The following is a 14,553-nucleotide window of genomic DNA, read 5'->3' as shown; positions in this document are numbered from 1 at the left end:
TCCACAGATGCAGGGTATATCAAGTTGATTGTGGAGATTTAATCTGCTGCTCCTGAGGCTGCTGGGAGAGATTTCCCTTTCTCTTCTTTGTTCACACAGCTCCTGGGGTTCAGCTTTGGATTTGGCCATACATTTGCGTGTAGGTCGCCTGAGGGCATCTGTTCCCCGCTCAGACAGGATGGGGTTAAAGGAGCAGCTGATTAGGGTGCTCTGGCTCACTCAGGCCGGGGGAAGGGAGGGGTACGGAATGTGGGGCTAGTCTGCAGCGGCAGAGGCCAACATGACGTTGCAACAGCCTGAGGCACGCCGTGTGTTCTCCACGGGAAGTTGTCCCTGGATCACAGGACCCTGGCAGTGGAGGGCTGCACAGGCTCCCTGGAGGGGAGGTGTGGATTGTGACCTGTGGTTGCACACAGGCTTCTTGGTGGCTGCAGCAGCAGCCTTAGTGTCTCATGACCGTCTCTGGGGTCCGCGCTGATAGCCATGGCTCGTTCCCGTCTCTGGAGCTCCTTTAGGCAGTGCTCTTAATCCCCTCTCCTCACGCACCCCAAAACAATGGTCTCTTGCCTCTTAGGCAGGTACAGACTTTTTCCCGGACTCCCTCCCAGCTAGCTGTGGTGCACTAACCCTCTTCAGGCTGTGATCATGCCGCCAACCCCAGTCCTCTCCCTGCACTCCGACCAAAGCCAAGCCTCAGCTCCCAGCCCCGCCCGCCCTGGCGGGTGAGCAGACGAGCCTCTCGGGATGGTGAATGCCCATCGGCGCCGATCCTCTGTGCGGGAATCTCTCCGCTTTGCTCTCCGCACCCCTGTTGCAGTGCTCTCCTCCGCGGCTCCGAAGCTGCCCCCCTCTACCACCTGCAGTCTCCGCCAGTGAAGGGGCTTCCTTGTTTGTGGAAACCTTTCCTTCTTCACCGCTCCCTCACACTGGTGCAGGTCCCATCCCTATTCTTTTGTCTCTTTTCTTTTTTCTTTTGCCGTACTCAGGTACGTGGGGAGTTTCTTGCCTTTTGGGAAGTCTGAGGTCTTCTGCCAGCGTTCAGTAGGTGTTCTGTAGGGGATGTCCACATGTAGATGTATTTCTGATATATTTGTGGGGAGCAAGGTGATCTCCACGTCTTACTCTTCCGCCGTCTTGAAGCTCCTCAGATGAATGATTTTTAAATGTCACAGCTTAGTGTTGGGAGATTTATCAAAAGAAAAAACACATCAGTTGTAAATTACTTGGATGGCTTTTTAAAAGACAGATGGGTTACCTAAACCATTCCCCTCATATGTCTTCTAAATTCTAAGAAGCCAAGAAAATATTATTAATTTAATGTGGCATATGTATTGTATTTTTTCACACCTTGTATTTAGATAGGATTGTGATAGCTGCATTTTTTTATATGATAGTACCTGCTTAATTCATTTTTTAATAGTTTTTAGAAACGTACAGTGCAGCAAGTGATAAGGATCACATGCATTTTTTTCAATTTCAAAATTTGTCCCTTGAATCTATACCTTAAAGTTACTTACCAGTCTGAGTGTCTTTTTTTTAGATTCATTGAAATGTTATTTCTTTTAAAATTTTTTAAAAATTGAAGTATAGTTGATTTACAATGTTGTGTTAATTTCTGCTGTACAGCAAAGTGATTCATTTATACATAGATATACTTTTTTTATATTCTTTTCCATTATAGCCTGAGTGTCTTGATTGGAATCAGCTGAAAAATCATGCCATCCCCGCCCCCATAGGCAGAAAAGATTCAAGTCCTAGAGGAGTACCGGCTTAAAAGCTCAGGTACTTACTTAGAGATTTGCTTTTGAAACCTGTTGCAGAGAAAATCTCAGGGAGAGAAGCGTGATGCAGGAAAAAAAGAAAAAAGGCTAGAAGAGAGGTTATGTTCCAAATAAATTGCTTTTTAAAAGGAATGGCACTTCAAGATGTTCCAGGAAGAGACTGTTCTGAAACTTTGAAGAAGCTGCTGGCCCTTCTGAATTTCAACAGAGTGGTGAGAAACTAAGTACTAATATTAAACGGGAGTCGTAAGAGAACCTTGAGTGGCTTAGAAGCACCCCTGGGCATGCTCTGTATGGTGAAGTGGTCCCAAGGATTTATGTTACAAGATAACATGAAAATAGAGTATCTGCCTTGTATTTCAGTTTTGCTTCCTTTTTCTTAGCTCTGTATTTTACTGTTGTTTTATTTATTTACTTAGAATGCATGAAGTGAATGATAGAGAACTAGCATAACCAATTCACCAAAAGTTTTAGCAAAGAGAAATATTAGATAGGAGTAGAAATTGGTACAACCTTTTTAAAGGGGATTCACATTGAATTTCAAAGCCCTTAAAAATATTTGTAGCCTTTGACTCAGTAATACCACTTCAAGAAAGCTTAAGGAAATAATCAAATGTGCATAAAGGTTTTGTTTATTTGTTTGTTTTTTCAAATTTAAGTATTATTTATTTGAATCAAGTTAGTCTTTTTTAATAAGGTTTTACACAATAGATTAATCTAGAAGATTAACAATCTTCTCTCTCCTCTCCTCCCTTCCATTATAGATGATTTAGCAACTACAGAAAAACATCATAATAAAAATCACCTGTAATTCCAGTACCCAGAGATAATCACTCTAATTACACTTTTCTTGGTGTTATTTTCTTCCAAACTGTGTTGTTAGGTTTCTCTTTGAGGCCACCATAACAAATTATCAAAAACATAGTGGCTTGAAACAACACAAATTTATTATCTTACAATTCTGTTAAGTCACAAGTCAGATGCAGGTCTTACTGGGCTAAAAATCAAGGTGTCTGCGGGGCAGCATTCCTTTCTGGAAGCTCTAGGTGAAAATTCATTTTCTTTCCTTTTCAAGCTTCTGGAGGCCACCCACATTCCTTGGCTAATGGCCTCCTTTGTCCATCTTCAAAGCCAGCAATGTTATCTCTCTGTGCCTTTCTTCCATAGACATAGCTCTCTCTGACCACAGCAGGGAAAGATTCTCTGCTTTGAAAGACCCATGTTATCAGATTGAGCCCGCTCAAATAATCCAGGATTATCTCCCCATTTCAAGGCCCTTAAACAGAATCACATGTGCAAAGTTCTTTCTGTAAGGGAACATACTCACAGGTTTTGGAAAGTAGGGCATGTATAGGCATCTTTGGTGAGGAGGGGGCGTTCTGTCTACTACACAAATGTTTTCATGTATATTCAAAAATATATATTTTCTAACATTGGAAACATTAATAATTTTGTATCATGCTTTCCTTCTACTTACACATGGGTAATCAGCTTCCAGATGAAGAAACAGACAATTACCAGCATTCCAGAAGCCCCCCTCATGACACTTTCGAGTCACTACCACCAAAGTAAGCACAATTTTGACATAATAGCACAGATTAGTTTTGAATGTTTTTGTAGTTATACAGAATGTATGCATTTGTATCTGGTTTCTTTCATGTGACATTATATTTATAAGATTCATCTGTATTGTTTTATATAGTTGTAGGTTGTTGTTTCTCCTACTCTATAATATTCAGTTGTGTGAGCATACCACATTTCATGTAACCATTCTACACTGGGAAGTTTCTGTTTGGGGGCTGGTAAGCGTATGAACACAGTTTTTTCGTTATTAACCTAGGAGAGGAATTGCTGTGTCATAGAGTATGCATATAAATTAGCATAAGTAGATACTGCCAAACCATTTTCTGAGGTGATTGTGTCCATTTCATTCCCATTAGCAATGAGTGAGAGTTCCACTTGCTGTATACTTTGTCAACACTTGTTATTTTCTATCTTTCTCATTGTAGACATTTTGGTGGGTGGACTCATACATCTTTATATTTATTATCCTCAGTGTAGTTCTACAGTTGCAGCTATGGGTTTTCTTAGTTGATTAAATACAGATCTTCCTCATCTTACCATGGGGTCACATCTCACTAAGCCCGTCATAAGTTGAAAATATCATTAAGTCAAAAATGCATTTAAGACACCTAATTTACTGAACATCATAGCTTAACCTAGCCTACCTTCAATGTGCTCAGAACACTTATGTTAGCCTACTGTTGTTCAAAATAATCTAGCACAAAGCCTATTTTATAATGAAGTGTTGAATATCTCTGGTAATTTATTCAATGCTGTACTGAAAGTGAAAAACAGAACGGTTGTATCGGTTGTAAGTGTATCAGTTGTTTACCCTCATGATCACATGGCTGACTGGAAACTGGGGCTGGCTGCTGCTGCCCAACATCAGAAGAACATATCATACCATATATCGCTAGCCTGGGATAAGATCAAAATATAAAATTTGAAGTATGGTTTCTACTGAATGTGTATTGCTTTTGCACCACTGTAAAGTCAAAAAATCATAAGTCCAACCATTATAAATTAGGGATGGTCTGTAGTTATTTAGGAAAGTTTTTTGGTGTTTTTGTTTGTTTGAAATTATAGCTAGTTGTCTCCTTTAAATTGTTAAATTTTAGTTTTAGCACATTGTGATCAAATAATGTGGTTTTTACTACCTCGGCTATTTGGAATTTGTTTTCTTTTAGAATCTAATGTGTGATAAGTTTTGTAATTGTAAAAAGGATGGTTTAAAGTAATATGTATTCTCTGTAGTCTTTTAAGTTTGTTACGACAGCCTGATTAATGTTTAAACCATTTATTGTTCTTTCTACTTAATCTAAGACAGAAAGGGTGGATTAAAGATTTCCACTTCAGTTATGTTTCTCTCATTTTCTAGGAGGCAGCACATGTAGTGCAGTGGCTCTCAAATTTTAGCATGCATAAGAATCAATTGGAGTACGTGTTAAAATGCAAATTTCAGAGCTCTAGAATATATCTGAGGTGATGCCTGGAGTTTGTGTTTTTAGTAACTGTTCTAATGCAGGTAATGCAAGGACTAAACTTTCAGATACAGTAAGGTAGTGTCTTAGTGCTTCTCAAGTCATAAAGACCTGGGTCCAAATCCCAGTTATGCCCTTAACAGTGAAAACCTTGAACAAGTCATTGAACCTCTCTGTGCTCAGTTTTTTCATCTATAAATTGGGAATAATTACCATGTCTACCACATAGTGTTGTTCTGAACATTAAATTTTAGCTAATCCATGTGCAAATGGTAGTGCAGTATCTGGCCACATTGTTCATTACTGTATAAGGCCATTCATTGACCATATACTATTTTATGTAAAGTGACTCTGCCCCATTTATTAAATTCTACTTTGATTATTATTCATCACCACCTCTGCATTTTATTACATTTTTCTATTATATCTTTGCTCATTTAAAAAATATTTTTAACTTCTATGTCACTTTAGATATCTCTCATATGTTGCAAGTAGTTTTGTTTTGCTTTTGTCAGTTCAGTTTGAAACTCTTTTTATTACAGGAGTTAACTCATTTACATTTGCTTTATCTTCAACAAGCTGCCTTTGCTTTAATATTCTCATTTTTTATGCTGTTTGTTTTGTTTTATATACTATATTTTTCTTCGCTTTTTTGTTTAGATATTTGGAAGAAATTAGCCATCTTTTAAATTTACCTTTGTGTTTAAAATTGTACCTGTATTTCTCTTGCCAATGTCAGGTATGAAATGGTATTGCTTTTTTATTTCGAGGTGCGGGATTCTTTTTTTTTTTATTCAAACAGAAAGTGACAAAAATTGTAATCATCCTCATCAGTTCACTCAGTCCCATGTAATTAACGTTTTTTTCATCTTGATCTTTTGTTAGCACTTTTATGAATTCATCAGTTTTGCACTAGAGTTCTGAAAATGCTTATTCATTTAGTTCAGCAGTATAGTCAGTTACTGGAAACCTGTACTTGTCAGAGTCTTTTCCATGAATTCCTTAAGATGAAACCCTTTTATAGGAACATATTTGCAAAAGCATCAGAGTACACCCAGAACTGTCTGTAAATGACAAAAGACTTAAAAATGACCATGGTTAAAGATGAAAGTTCATAATAATGCAATTGACAAGGAAAATAAGTTATTTCAGAGATATACATTTTAAAGTAATAACTAGAATTATGACTCATAACATTATACCAGAACATATAAGATTTTTTTGAAATTTCATGTAATGTCTGAAACATTTATATTAACAGATTTCCATACAAATAACCCAAAGAAAGTTTAGTATTGGTTGTTATTTTTGTTTGTTTGTTTGTTTGTTTATACTGCACATTCTTATTACTCATCAATTTTATACACATCAGTGTATACATGTCAATCCCAATTGCCCAATTCAGCACAACACTATCCTCACCCCACCACGGTTTTCCCCCCGTGCTGTCCATATGTTTGTTCTCTACATCTGTGTCTCAAGTTCCGCCCTGCAAACCAATTCATCTGTATCATTTTGCTAAGTTCCACATACATGTGTTAATATATGATATTTGTTTTTCTCTTTCTGACTTACTTCACTCTGTATGACAGTCTGTAGATCCATCCACGTCTCAACATATGATTCAATTTTGTTCCGTTTTATGGCTGAGTAATATTCCACTGTATATATGTACCACTTCTTCTTTATCCATTCATCTGTCAATGGGCATTTAGGTTACTTCCATGACCTGGCTATTGTAAATAGTGCTGCAATGAACATTGGGGTGCATGTGTCATTTTGAATTATGGTTTTTCTCTGGGTGTATGCCCAGTAGTGGGATTGCTGGATCATATGGTAATTCTATTTTTAGTTTTTTAAGGAACCTCCATACTGTTCTCCATAGTGGCTGTATCAAGTTACATTCCCACCAACAGTGCAAGAGGGTTCCCTTTTCTCCACACCTTCTCCAGCATTTGTTGTTTGTAGATTTTCTGATGATGCGCATTCTAACTGGTGTGAGGTGATACCTCATTGTAGTTTTGACTTGCGTTTCTCTAATAATTAGTGATGTTGAGCAGCTCTTCATGTGCTTCTTGGCCATCTGTATGTCTTCTTTGGAGAAATGTCTATTTAGGTCTTCTGCCCATTTTTGCATTGGGTTGTTTGTTTCTTTAATATTGAGCTGCAAAAGCTGTTTATATATTTTGGAGATTAATCCTTTATCAGTTGATTCGTTTGCAAATACTTTCTCCCATTCTGAGGGTTGGCTTTTCATCTTGTTTATGGTATCCTTTGATGTGCAAAAGCTTTGAAGTTTCATTAGGTCCCATTTGTTTATTTTTATTTCCATTACTCTAGGAGGTGGATCAGAACAGATCTTGCTGTGATTTATGTCAAAGAGTGTTCTTCCTAAGTTTTCCTCTAAGAGTTTTATAGTGTCTGGTCTTACGTTTAGGTCTTGAATCCATTTTGAGTTTATTTTTGTATATGGTGTTAGGGAGTGTTCTAATTTCATTCTTTTATATGTAGCTGTTCAGTTTTCCCATCACCACTTATTAAAGAGACTGTCTTTTCTCCATTGTATATCTTTGCCTCCTTTGTCATAGATTAGTTGACCATAGGTGTGTGGGTTTATCTCTGGGCTTTCTATCTTGTTCCATTGATTGATGTTTCTGTTTTTGTGCCAGTACCATATTGTCTTGATTACTGTAGCTTTGTACTATAGTCCAAAGTCAGGGAGTCTGATTCCTCCAGCTCTGTTTTTGTCCCTCAAGACTGCTTTGGCTATTCGGGGTCTTTTGTGTCTCCATACAAATTTTAAGATGATTTGTTCTAGTTCTGTAAAAATTGTCATTGGTAATTTGATAGTGATTGCCTTGAATCTGTAGATTGCTTTGGTAGTATAGTCATTTTCACAATATTGATTCTTCCAATCCAACAACATGGTATATCTCTCCATCTGTTTGTATCAACTTTAATTTCTTTCAGCAGTGGCTTATAGTTTTCTGCATACAGGTCTTTTGTCTCCCTATGTAGGTTTATTCCTAGGTATTTTATTTTCTTTCTTACAGTGGTAAATGGGAGTGTTTCCATAATTTCTCTTTCAGATATTTTATCATTAGTGTATAGGAATGCAAGAGACTTCTGTGCATTAATTTTGTATCCTGGAACTTTACCAAATTCATTGATTAGCTCTAGTAGTTTTCTGGTGGCATCTTTAGGATTCTCTATGTACAGTATCATGGCATCTGCAAACAGTGACAGGTTTACATCTTCTTTTCCAATTTGTATTCCTTTTATTTCTTTTTCATCTCTGATTGCCGTGGCTACGACTTCCAAAACTATGTTGAATAATAGTGGTAAGAGTGGACATCCTTGTCTCTTTCCTGATCTTAGAAGAAATGCTTTCAGTTTTTCACCATTGAGAATGATGGTTGCTGTGGGTTTGTCGTATATGGCCTTTATTATGTTGAGATAGGTTCCCTATATGCCCACTTTCTGGAGAGTTTTTATCATAAATGGGTGATGAATTTTGTCAACAGTTTTTCTGCATCTATTGAGATGATCCTATGGTTTTTATTCTTCAATTTGTTAATATGGTGTATCACATTGATTGATTTGCATATATTGAAGAATCATTGCATCCCTGGGACAAATCCCACTTTATCATGGTGTATGATCCTTTTAATGTGGTGTTGCATTTTGTTTGCTAGTATTTTGTTGAGGATTTTTTCATCTATGTTCATCAGTGATATTGGTCTGTAATTTTCTTTTTAGTATCTTTGTCTGGTTTTGGTATAAGGGTGATGGTGGCCTCATAGAATGAGTTTGGGAGTGTTCCTTCCTCTGGAATTTTTTGGAAGAGTTTGGGAAGGATGGGTGTTAGCTCTTCTCTAAATGTTTGATAGAATTCACCTGTGAAGCCATCTGGTCCTGGACTTTTGTTTGTTGGAAGATTTTAAAACACAGTTTCAATTTCATTACTTGTGATTGGTCTGTTCATATTTTCTATTTCTTCCTCGTTCAGTCTTGGAAGGTTATACCTTTCTAAGAATTTGTCCATTTCTTCCAGGTTGTCCATTTTATTGGCATAGAGTTGCTTGTAGTAGTCTCTTAGGATGCTTTGTGTTTCTGTGGTGTCTGTTGTAACTTCTCCTTTTTCATTTCCAATTTTATTGATTTGAGTCCTCTCCCTCTTTTTCTTGATGAGTCTGGCTAATCGTTTATCAATTTTGTTTATCTTCTCAGAGAACCAGCTTTTAGTTTTATTGATCTTTGCTATTGTTTTCTTTGCTTCTATTTCATTTATTTCTGCTCTGATCTTTATGATTTCTTTCCTTCTGCTAACTTTGGGTTTTATTTGTTCTTCTTTCTTTAGTTCCTTTAGGTGTACAGTTGGATTGTTTATTTGAGATTTTTCTCTTTTTTTTGAGTAGGCTTGTATAGCTATAAACTTCCCTCTTAGAACTGCTTTTGCTGCATCCCATTGGTTTTGGATCGTCATGTTTTCATTGTCATTTGTCTCTAAGTATTTTTTTTTTTCCTCTTTGATTTCTTCAGTGATCTCTTGGTTATTTAATAACGTATTGTTTAGCCTCCATGTGTTTCTGTTTTTTATGCTTTTTTCCCTGTAATTCATTTCTAATCTCGTAGCGTTGTGGTCAGAAAAGATGCTTGATATGATTTCAATTTTCTTAAATTTACGGAGGCTTGATTTGTGACCCAAGATGTGATCTATCCTGGAGAATGTTCTGTGCGCAATTGAGAAGAAAGTGTAATCTGCTGTTTTTGGATGGAGTGTCCTATAAATATCAATTAAATCTATCTGGTCTATTGTGTCATTTAAAGTTTCTGTTTCCTTATTAATTTTCTGTTTGGATTATCTGTCCATTGGTGTAAGTGAGGTGTTAAAGTCCCCCACTATTATTGTGTTACTGTCTATTTCCTCTTTTATAGCTGTTAGCAGTTGTCTTATGTATTGAGGTGCTCCTATGTTGGGTGCATATATATTTACAATTGTTATATCTTCTTCTTGGATTGAACCCTTGATCATTAGGTAGTGTCCTTCCTTGTCTCTTGTAACATTTTTTATTTTAAAGTCTATTTTTTCTGAGATGAGAATTGGTATTCTAGCTTTCTTTTGATTTCCATTTGCATGGAATATTGTTTTCAATCCCTTACTTTCAGTCTGTATGTGTCCCTAGGTCTGAAGTGGGTCTCTTGTAGATAGCATATATATGGGTCTTGTTTTTGTATCCATTCAGCAAGCCTGTGTCTTTTGGTTGGAGCCTTTAATCCATTCAAATTTAAGCTAATTATTGATATGTATGTTCCTATGACCATTTTCTTAATTGTTTTTGGTTTGTTTTTCTAGGTCCTTTTCTTGTCTTTTGTTTCCCACTTAGAGAAGTTTTTTTAGCATTTGTTGTAGAGCTGGTTTGGTGGTGCTGAATTCTCTTAGCTTTTGCTTGTCTGTAAAGCTTTTCATTTCTCCATTGAATCTGCATGAGATCCTTGCCAGGTAGAGTAATCTTGGTTGTAGGTTCTTCCCTTTCATCACTTTAAGCATATCATGCCACTCCCTGCTGGCTTGTCGAGTTTCTGCTGAGAAATTAGCTGTTAACCTTATGGGAGTTCCCTTGTATGTTATTTGTCGTTTTTCCCTTGCTGCTTTCAATAATTTTTCTTGGTCTTTAAATTTTGCCAATTTGATTACTATGTGTCTTGGTGTGTTTCTCCTTGGGTTTATCCTGTATGGGACTCACTGTGCTTCCTGGACTTGGGTGGCTATTTCCTTTCCCATGTTGCGGAAGTTTTCGACTATAATCTCTTCAAATATTTTCTCTGGTACTTTCTCTCTCTCTCTTCTCCTTCAGGAACCCCTATAATGTGAATGTTGTTGCATTTAATGTTGTCCCAGAGGTCCCTTAAGCTGTCTTCATTTCTTTCCATTCTTTTTTCTTTATTCTGTTCCGCAGCTGTGAATTCCACCATTCTGTCTTCCAGGTCACTTATCCATTCTTCTGCCTCAGATATTATGCTACTGATTCCTTCTAGTGTAGTTTTCATTTCAGTTATTGTGTTGTTCATCTCTGTTTTTTATTCTTTAATTCTTCTAGGTCATTTTTTAACATTTCTTGCATCTTCTCGATCTTTGCCTCCTTTCTTTTGTCTAGGTCCTGGATCATCTTCACTATCATTATTCTGAATTCTTTTTCTGGAAGCTTGCCTATCTCCACTTCATTTAGTTGTTTTTCTGGTTTTTTATCTTGTTGCTTCAGCTGGTATATAGCCCTCTGCCTTTTCATCTTGTCTTTCTTTCCATGAATGTGGTTTTTGTTCCACAAGCTGCAGGATTGTAGTTCTTCCTTCTGCTGCCTGCCCTCTGGTGGATAAGGCTATCTAAGAGGTTTGATGGGAGGGACTGGTGATGGGTAGAGTTGACTGTTGCTCTGGTGGGCAGAGCTCAGTAAAACTTTAATCCACATGACTGTTGATGGGTGGGGCTGGGTTCCCTCCCTGTTTGTTGTTTGGCCTGAGACAACCCAACACTGGAGCCTACCTGGACTCTTTGGTGGGGCTAATGACAGACTCTGGGAAGGCTCACACCAAGGAGTCCTTCCCAGAACTTCTGCTGCCAGTGTCCTCGTCCCCACAATGAAACAGAGCCACCCCTCGCCTCTGCAGGGCACCCTCCAACACTAGCAGGAAGGTCTGATTCAGTCTCCCCTGGGGTCACTGCTCCTTCCCCTGGGCTCCGATGTGCACACTACTTTGTTTGTGCCCCCCGAGAGTGGAGTCTCCATTTCCCCCATTCCTGTTGAAGTCCTGCAATCAATTTCCACTAGGCTTCAAAGTCTGATTCTCTAGGAATTCCTCCTCCCGTTGCCAGACCCCCAGCTTGGGAAGCCTGATGTGAGGCTCAGAACCTTCACTCCAGTGGGTGGACTTCTGTAGTATAAGTGTTCCCCAGTCTGTGTGTCACCCACCCACCAATTATGGGATTTGATTTTACTGTGATTGTGCCCCTCCTACTGTCTCATTGTGGCTTCTCCTTTGTCTTTGGATGTGGAGTATCTTTTTTTGATGAGTTCCAGTGTCTTCCTGTTGATGATTGTCCAGCAGCTAGTTGTGATTCTGGTGTTCTTGCAAGAGGGAGTGAAATGGTATTTCTTGATTCTTTCCCTTCTCCTGACACTATCAGTAGTGTAAATACAGTAATGTTTTACATAGTTATTCATAAGTCTTATTGTTAAACTGTGAATTTATCAATAAAAAAATTCAATCAGGAAATGTCTGATCTTGCTTGCCTCATTTAGTTTGTATTATATTGTCACTTTTCAGCTCAAAGTTTTCTTCTAAACTTTGGTTTTTCATTTTATTTAATTTGTTCTTCATGTAATTGGAAAGTTTGGATCTCCTAGATCAGTTCTCCCTATCTTATTACATTTTTTTTCATTCTGGACTGTTTTATAAAGGTCTTTTTAGGGTTTGACTCTGACCACTAAACAGCATCAACCCCTCCAATATTATTTCCATATCCCCTACTGTACTCAAAAGGCATTTGCTCAACTCTCACACACTATATAACTTATCTCTGATGTGGAATAAAAATAAAATAAAATGGAGTTAATTAAACCACAAAAAAGTGACTGAACTATGCTGTTTATAAGAATGAAGTTCTAAATGTCATAAGCCTGCTTTATCATTCTATCCCTCATTGACTGCCTATTTGGTAGAAGAATTCTTTCTACTTGGACTCCCTGAGCTTAGTGTGTGTTGCCAGCAGAGATAAGGCCCCCAAGACTTTGCCTCTGCCTACTTCTCCAGCTTTATCCTCTTCCATTCCATAGTCTTGTTATGCTGAATTTCTTTCACCCTATCAAATACTCTCAGTCAGGATACTTTTGACTTTGGGTAGAAAACACTGACTCACACTAGCTCAAGTAATGAGAATATTAACTCAAAACTAGAGGTCCAAAGAATGGCATGCTCTAGATAGGATAAAAATCAATTGTTACTCAATTTTTATTATGAAATACTTGAATTTATTTCTGTTTTGTGCTAAGCTCTCCACAGTTTGGTTTCATGTTAAGGCTGGTGTAGCAAGAGGATTGTCAATGGAAATAAGGGTTACAAGCTTTTTTTGATCACATCCAGCAGGAAAGAGAGAAGAAAATCTCTCCTTGAAGCATGGATTAGGTCTCTTCCTTTAAGTTTTACTGGGCTGAACAAATAATAGTCACCAAGGAAATGCCACACACTAATTAGCTTAAACTAATCAAATTCTCCTGTGTATCCAGAGATGGATTCAGATATCTGAACAAAATTGAAATCATATTCTGAGTAAGAAAAGGCTAAATGGATGTTGATGAGGCAATAAATAGTGTCTACAATGGATGCTACGTTCTTTCTCAAATCCTGATCTTTGCACACAGTGTTTCCTCTGCCTATGATACTTATTGCCTCCCTCTTTACCTAGCTTACTTTTACTTAGTAAGTAAAAAGCTCTCATCTTTTTTCCCCATTTTTATTGAGATATAATTGAGATACAGCACTGTATAAGTTTAAGGTATACTACATCATGATTTGACTTACATATATTGTAAAATGATTACTACAATGTTTAGTTAACATCCATCATCTCATATAGATACAAAATTTTTAAAAAGTTTTTTTCTTCTTCTGATGAGAGCTCTTAGGATTTACTATCTTAAAAACTTTCATAGGGTTTCCCTGGTGGCACAGTGGTTGAGAGTCTGCCTGCCGGTACAGGGGACATGGGTTCGTGCCCCGGTCTGGGAGGATCCCACATGGCACGGAGCAGCTGGGCCCGTGAGCCATGGCCACTGAGCCTGCACTTCTGGAGCCTGTGCTCTGCAATGGGATGGGCCACAGCAGTGAGAGGTCTGCATACCACACAAAAAAAACACAAAAACTTTCATATATACCATATAGCAGTGTTAACTATAGTCACCATGCTGTACATTACATTGCCAGGACTTATTTATCTTATAACTGGAAGTTTGTACCTTTTGACTGCCTTCATCCAATTCCCCTACCCTCCTACCACCCCCATTTCTGATAACCCACAAGTCTGATCTCTTTTTCTGAGTTTCCTTTTTTTCTCCTTCCTCTTTTTCTTTGTTTTTTAAAGATTCCACATATGAGATCATACAGTATTTGTCATTCTCTGACTTATTTCACTTAGCATAACACCCTCAAGTTCCATCCATGTTGTCACAAATGACAAGATTTCTTCATTTTTTTTTTTTTTTTTTTTTGTTTGCGGTACGTGGGCCTCTCACTGTTGTGGCCTCTCCCGTTGCAGAGCACAGACTCCGGACGCGCAGGCTCAGCGGCCATGGCTCACGGGCCCAGCCGCTCCACGGCATGTGGGATCTAACGGATGGGGGCACGAACCCGTGTCCCCCGCATCGGCAGGTGGACTCTCAACCACTGCGCCACCAGGGAAGCCTGAACTTTTCTACTTTTTGTGTCGAGCACTATGCTAGACATGTTACATGCTTTATTTCATTAAATCCTCACAGGAACCTTTGAAAGACTGGGTTCTGAGCCAGAAAAGGTCACGTGTTGTATTATTCCATTTATATGAAATATCCAGGACAAGTAAATCCATAAGAGATAGAAAGCAGATTTGTTGTTGTCTGGAGCTGGGGGATAGGATGGATGGAGAATAATGACTTAATTGGTACGGGATTCCTTTTGAGGTGATTAAAATGTTT

The sequence above is a fragment of the Aethalodelphis obliquidens genome, unplaced genomic scaffold (genome assembly GCF_003676395.1).
Source record: "Aethalodelphis obliquidens isolate GAN/ISIS:26980383/991018 unplaced genomic scaffold, ASM367639v1 scaffold54, whole genome shotgun sequence".
Lineage (NCBI taxonomy): Eukaryota > Metazoa > Chordata > Mammalia > Artiodactyla > Delphinidae > Aethalodelphis > Aethalodelphis obliquidens.
The sequence above is the reverse complement of the archived record's forward strand: the minus strand, read 5'-3'. Positions refer to the sequence as shown.